The sequence below is a fragment of the Callorhinus ursinus genome, unplaced genomic scaffold (genome assembly GCF_003265705.2).
Source record: "Callorhinus ursinus isolate GAN/ISIS: 27379988/994484 unplaced genomic scaffold, GSC_fseal_2.0 scaffold11, whole genome shotgun sequence".
Classification (NCBI taxonomy): Eukaryota; Metazoa; Chordata; class Mammalia; order Carnivora; family Otariidae; genus Callorhinus; species Callorhinus ursinus.
The window spans coordinates 29613472-29620983 of NW_027397073.1; the positions used below are offsets into that span (position 1 = coordinate 29613472).

The 7512-nt window shown below is 35.4% G+C and overlaps 1 long non-coding RNA gene across 1 annotated transcript; it reads left to right on the plus strand.

The window, feature by feature from the left end:
* Positions 1 to 3440: 3440 nt before the first annotated feature.
* LOC112834960 (uncharacterized) lies at positions 3441 to 7155 on the plus strand. The gene is made up of 2 exons (XR_003211089.1): positions 3441 to 3566; positions 7022 to 7155. It is a non-coding gene; the product is annotated as an uncharacterized lncRNA (long non-coding RNA).
* Positions 7156 to 7512: the final 357 nt, after the last annotated feature.

Genomic DNA, 7512 nt, shown 5'->3' on the forward strand with positions numbered 1-7512 from the left:
TTCTCTCATAAATTACCTATGAGTAATTTATTATTGTTTGCGTGTAACACCCAACCATATTTTATTTAAAAATTTTCCTAAGTGCCAAGCACAGTGCTTGGCTTGAAAACATGATTGTGCTAGGCCTCTGCCATTGAAACTAACTTCCTGCCTATGTGTTAATCTGGTCTCTAATGCTTTCTGTCTGTCTGTCCTATACAGACATACACAAATTCATGCACACAAATAAACACACTCAGACTCTTGCCTAAAAGACTGCACACCCACTCCACCCCCACTAGAGCTTTTTACTAGTTTTTGCTGAAGTTCTTTCTTGCATCATTAATTTTCAGCGTTATAATAGTTGTGCACAAGTAGAGTACTTGGATGCCATTCAGGAGAGGCATGGTTTCCCGTCACATTGCATATTAGTTTATCATTCTGTTCCTCAATCTAGATGATGGGTTGCTTATAGGAGGATAAATGGCTCATAGAGTTCTCAGTGAACAAATAGCCCAACTATCTGTGGAAGACCTTGTTGCAGGTGTTGGCAGGGGGGAGATTTCAACTAATCCTGCCTTCTTGTGATCAGCAAGGTACCTCTGGAATGAGTAAAACTGATTATGATGAGTTTTCAGGAAGTGTATGTCTTCTCTCTTTTTTTAAAGTCAGCTTCTGTTCATTTTATGTGGCCAATATTTACATTATCAGCCTCTTCTGTCCATTTATATTGATTATCCCAATTATCAAAAGTCAAGGGTGAGGGTATGGATAATAAGTTGAATACTATTACCTGATATGATGAATTATACTGACTAGTTCTCATCAAAACGTTCATATTTCTCTTATTTTTGCCTCATCTGTTTTGCTGTTAGCCATGATTTGGAAGCAGAAGACAGAAAGATGCAACTCTGAGAGCAACAAGGAACATTTGAGAATTATGCAAAAACGTCATCCAAAAGTTTTACCAGGGATTTGAGTTAAAAACAGAGTGAAATTCTAGCCTGGGATGCTGACTGAATTTTAATGATATCATTTGGTTCCTAACTTATGTCTCAGGCAGTCAAGTTTAGAAAAATGTAAAATATCTTGGGAACTGAAGATGACAAAGTTTGACAACACCTGTCTTCTCACTTCATTCTGAACGTTTGTCAGCTTTACCTGCACGTGGCATCTTTTTGTCATCAGCTCATAGTAGCTAGGGTTTCTAGTTCCAGTTGCATGAAGTTTTGCTCAAATTAGTCTTTTCATTAGAAGAAATCACTGGTGAAGTAGGGTAATCCAAAATGCATAAATAAGCACCACTGAAGTTCAGGTCTCCGGTGTAATAAAATTTAAAATTAGCTCAAATGTAAAAACAAAACCACAACTTTTTATTTACTATTATGAGAGTATAAACTATGGACACTGAGAAACAAACTGAGGGTTCTAGAAGGGAGTGGGTGAGGGGAGGGTTAGTCTGGTGATGGGTATTAAAGAGGGCATGTATTGAATGGAGCACTGGGTGTTACACGCAAACAATGAATCATGGAACACTACATCAAAAACTAATGATGTATGGTGATTAACATAACATAATAAAATAAAAAATTCACAGTAAAAAAAAAAGAATCCCTGATATCTTTTGAGTTAATAGAGTTAAAAAATATTTTAAATAGACATGCCAGCATTAAACTAAGATAAGTGTAAGCCTTCATAAAGCTCCCTTTGAGAGGTGTATACTCATTCTATCAGTGCTGCTTTTCCTAAACCCATCTGAGAGATATCCTTGGAGTTTATCTTTAAAATATAATTACAGGGGCGCTTGGGTGGCTCAGTTGGTTAAGCGTCTGCCTTCGGGTCAGGGTCTTGGGATCGAGCTGCATGTCAGGCTCCCTGCTCAGTGGGGAGTCTGCTTTTCCCTCTGCCCCTACCCCCTGCTTGTGTACTCTCACTCTCTCAAATAAATAAAATCTTTAAAAAAATAAAATTAAAATTAAATTATAAATTGTATAAGAATATTAGACTAATTTATCTGGGTTCCTATTTTTGTCAGGCTCAAAAGAAATCCATCTCCGCTTATACTGGTATGCATGTGCCATGCACCAATCTCAAGTGTAGGGGATATAAAAACAAAATTGTCCACTGATGAACATTCTGGATGTTATTGTTCTCATCATAAATAATGCTGCAATAAAATTTACATGCTATTGGCAGACATGGATATTAATTAACTAAAAAAATAGGCCCCAAGCTTCCTTTGAGATAAATGCTTTAAAGGACAGAACATAGTGATAATGAAGATGTGTAACAGGTGGGCCTAATTTAGAATGAAGAAAGTGATATTTTATCTGCGATATAGAAGATAAGTTTGTAATGTTGGAGGATATTGGAGTTAAACAAATTGCACTGGAAGGTAAATCATGTAAAAAGTGTCTAAACCTTGAAAAGAAATGTATGTACAAGGAACTAAAATGTGTCCTGGGGCTACCTTGTGAGCCACATGAGGGTAGTGGTTTTTTTCCTAAAAGCAGTTATGTTCCACTGAAGTATGTTAAGACAGGAATGACATGTAAATGACAAGGAGAAAACAAAAGCTTACTGACTTGGTAGGCTTGACCCCACCTGACAATGGTTTTATTTCTATACTTCCATATCTCTTCCTCATTGAGAAGAAATTTCACCCGCTTCTGTGGGTATTGGTCCAAAATTTCAGTAGGTTGAATCTTGGTAGGAAGTTTTGGCTTCAACAATGGGTGAGGCTGAGGTGCAATGGGGTCCCCCTAAAGATGAGTCAAATGTGTATTCTGTTCCTAAACTAATTATGGTTTGAGATGGAAATGCCATGGTCATCATTGGTAAAATTTGTACAATAAGTGCTTGCTGTTCTTTGAGAGTATTTTATTCAGCTCTAGTAGGGAAGAAACAATGGGATGGATGAAACTCACAAGAAGAGATAAATATACATAATGATTAGTAACTTGTGAGACATATTAGTCACAGAATAAAAGGAACACATGCGTTTTGAATGTAGATAAGAAGGATGGAGCAATCAAAAAGTGTCTTAGGAAAGGATAGAGCCACCAAGTAAATCTTAATTATAGGGAATAAGTCATGACAGCTCCTGATGGACAACATCATTAAACCTAAATAGACATCCATGGATGTCGGATTGCCAAATTTAGCAAATGAAAATATAGAACACCCAAATAGATTTGAGTTTCAGATAAACAATGCAGTGTTTTTTTCTGTTTTACTTTAAGAATGACTCATGCAATATTTGGGACATACTTCTCCTCAAAATAAAGATTGTTTATCCAAAATTTAAATATAACTTGGGGCCTGTGTTGGCAAACTTGGGCCAGTTGGGCCTGCCTTATTTGGCAAAACTATACTTGTGACACCCATTATGACCCAGTTCTGGCCTCATGCAGATAAAACCTAGAGCGGCTAAGCATCTTAGCTAGTAAGCTACAGCTGTAGCAGGTGTCAACACCCTTCCATTCTTTAACCAAGCAAGTATGACTTGTTGGTTCTTAGCACCTTCCATCTGTCAGCCTCTTGTCTCAGATCTCAACTCTGGTCCTTGTCACCACACCACCAGTAAGGTAAGCTGAGAGTTAAAAGACATATGACCATTTAAGACAGAGGATTCAGGCAGTGTATTAGTCCACTTGGGTTGCTCTAACAAAATACCACAGACTGGGTGGCTGAAACAATACACATGTATTTATCAGAGGTCTAGAGACTTAGAAGTCCAATATCAAGGTGCTAGATGATTTAGTTCCTGGTGATGACCCCCTCCCATGTTTGTAGATGGCGGCCTTCTTGCTGTGTGCTCATGTGATTTTTTTTCCTTGGTTCCTGAGCTTTGTGGTGTTTCTTCTTATAAGTATGATAATTCTATCAGATCAGGGTCCCACTTCTATGTACTCATTTAACCTCAATTACTTCTGTAGAGGTCCTAGCTCCAATTGCAGTCACTCTGGGGGTTAGGGCTTCAACATAGGAATTTGGTGGGGGACACAATTTGGCCCACAATAGACATAGTAGTATTTCAATCATATGTATACTCCATTCCAAGGGTGTTAGCTTACCCCATCTCCTTTTCCTTGATTCCTGTTGTATATTTTAAACTGGTATAATAAACACATGTGCTTTGAGTATCTTAATTTGTTCTTCCAGGCTTTCTGTCCTGTTATACTGAATAGTTTTCTAGAAGATGAACCAACTATCATTTAAAAAGTATGTCCCAGATACTAAAGACTATTGACAGACAGAAGCTGTAGATTGTTTTTTTAATGTACTATCTTGTGTTGTCTAACAGGACAAAGACTTCATAAAAGGAAAAAAAGTCACTTCCATAAATCTTTACCTGGAATGGTGATTTTCAAACATTATCCTGCATCAGAATCACTTGTTAAAACAGCTTGTTAAAACATGGATTTTAGGACCCCACCCCCAAGTTTCTCATTCAGCAGGTGTTTGGTGGGGACTGGGGTTTCGCATTTCTTACAAGTTTGCAGGTGATGCTGATGGTGTAGATTTGGGAACACACTTTAAGAACCAGAAGCCTAGGAGATATGCAAATTGAATATTGTTCATTACAATTATTTTTAACAAGATGGGATTAATAAAAGACCATGAACTATAAGTGATTCCAGGACACTAGACCTTTATTGGACCTAACATATTTTTCCTTCCAATTCTTTTTGTGTATGTGTGTGTACAGTTGCACAATGTTACATATATGTAGTCACTCACCTCTCCGGATATGTCAACATGGCACAGTCACTCTCTAATTATTATATATTTTAGTAATTTGACAGATTTATACATTATGCCATGTTCACTAAAATTGTAGCTACCATCTGTCTCATTACCTCGCTATTACAATATCACTGACTGTATTCTTTATTCTGTGCCTTTTACTTCCATGACTTAGTCATTCCATCTCTGGAAGTCTGTATCTCCTTCTCCCCTTCACCCATTTTACTCAACCTCTCAGTCCCCTCCCCTCTAGCAACCTTTGGTTTGTCCTCTGTATTTATAGGTCTGATTTTGCTTTTATTTGTTTATTCACTGTTTCTGTTTTTTAGATTCCACTTATGAATGGAATCATATGGTATTTGTCTTTCTCAGTCTGACTTACTTCAATTAGCATAATACTCTCTAGGTCCATCCATGTTGTCTCAAATGGCAAATATTATTCTTTTTATGGGTGTATAATATTCTAGTGTGTGTGTGTGTGTGTGTACATATGCACATATATGTATACTTCACATTTTTCTTACCTTTGGGTAAATATTATTGGACCATATGGTATTTCTATTTTTAATTTTTTGAGGAACTTCAATACTGTTTCCATGGTGGCTGTACCAATTTATATTCCCACCAAACAGTGCATAGGTTTCCTTTTTCATATCCTTGCCAACACTTGTTATTTCTTGTCATTTTGATTTTAAGCATTCTAACTGGTATAAGATGGTATCTCATTGTTGTTTTGATTTGCATTTCCCTGATGATTAGTGATGCTGAATATATTTTAATGTTCTGTTGGCCATCTGTGTATCTTCTTTGGAAAAGTGTCTATTCAGGTCCTCTGCCCATTTTTTAATTGGATTGTTTATTTTTTTAGGGTTAAGTTGTGTAAGTTCTTTATATATTTTGGATATTAACCCCTTATTGGATATATCATTTGCAAATATCTTCTTTCATTCAGTAGGTTGTCTTTTTTGTTGTTGATTGTTACCTTTGCTGTGCAAAAGCTTTTTATTTTGACATAGTCCTAATAGTTTAGTTTTGCTTTTTTTCACCCTTGCCTCATGAGAGATATCTAGAAAAATATTGCTATGGCCCATGTCAAAGAAATTACTCCCTGTGCTCTCTTCTAGGATTTTTATGGTTTCAGATCTCATATTTAGGTCTTTAATCCATTTTGAGTTTATTTTTGTGTATAATGTAAGCAAGTGGTCCAGTTTTATTTTTTTGCATGTAGCACTATTTATTAAAAAGACAGTCTTCCCCATTGTATATTCTTGCCTCCTTTATCATAGATTAATTGACCATATAATCATGGGTTTATTTCTGGGATCTCACTCTGTTCCATTGATCTGTGTGTCTATTTTGTGCCAGTACTATACTGTTTTGATTACTACAGATTTTTAGTATATTTTAAAATCTGGTATTGTGATACCTCCAACTTTGTTCTTCTCAGGATTGCTTTGGCTATTTGGGAGGGTCTTCTGTAGTTTCATTCAAATTTTAGTATTTTTTGTTCAAGTTTTGTGAAAAGTGCTGTTGGTATTTTGATAGGGATTGCGTTGAATCTATAGATTGCTTTGGGTACTATGGACGTTTTAACAATATTAATTCTTCCAATCCATAAGCATGGAATATCTTTCCATTTGTTTGTGTTATCTTCAATTTCTTTTATCAGTGTTTTATAGTTTTCGGAGTATACAGCGTTCACTTCTTTCGTTAAGTTTATTCCTAGGTATTTTATTCTTTTTCATTCAGTTGTAAATTTTTTTTTTAATTTCTCTTTCTGCTACCAGACCTAACTTTTAACCAACTGTGGGCAAATCTGTGGACTCATTCTTTCCTATCCAGTGTGCTAATATGTATGACAACCATGAACTCCCACTTTTTAGCACTTACAGAAATTATGACTTCTTTTCCCCTCAATGGGCTACTTGATGAACTATTTCTTTGTTAGTATGTATTTCCTTCCTGGTAAATTAATAGACTTAAGTTGAAATGTTTTATCTCTGGTTGTCTTTCCTATGTGATAAATTCATGATCATTTTAGAAATCTTGTAATCTTGGAGGTTCTTCAGAGGAGCCCATTTGGATGTATATTACCAAGTAAAACCTTCTTAATATCTAGTCACTCACCTCTCCCAATATGTCAACATGGCACAGTCACTCTCCAATTATTATATATTTTAGTGTAATTATATGATTAATATTTTTGTTCTTTAAATAAACAAGGAAATAGGAGTCTGGTAGTGCTTATTTAGTCATTGATACTCATGTGTATTTTTCTGTCTTCTCCCGCTAGAAAGAACCTAATATGCACCACCCCCTTTGAAAGATGAGATGTCCAGAAGTTGAAAAGATGAATATAACTAAGATCACAGAAAAATCAAGTGGCACAGAGAAAACATAAACTTTAAAATTTGACTCTTAACAACATTTACCAGTCAGCAACAGAATTACTTTTTCTTTATCTTTTTCAAATACTCTATAAGAACAATAATTCAATTTATGTATCTCATCACTAGAGTTCATATAAATTTGGAATTCTAACCCATAATTCAATATCAAAATAATAGCTTTTATTATTTAGCATTTATAAAAAAACAATGTTTTAGAACAATGTGCCAAGCTTATTCTATGGCTTCATGGGATCCTTCATACTTCTGTCTATGACCAGATGTATTTTTATTATATTTGGAAAGTATAGCCATATGGGAATTTAATAATCTGTTTGTGCTTAAAACATTACATCCTCCTTCTAGAAAAAATGAACTCAGAAGACAAATCAACTAT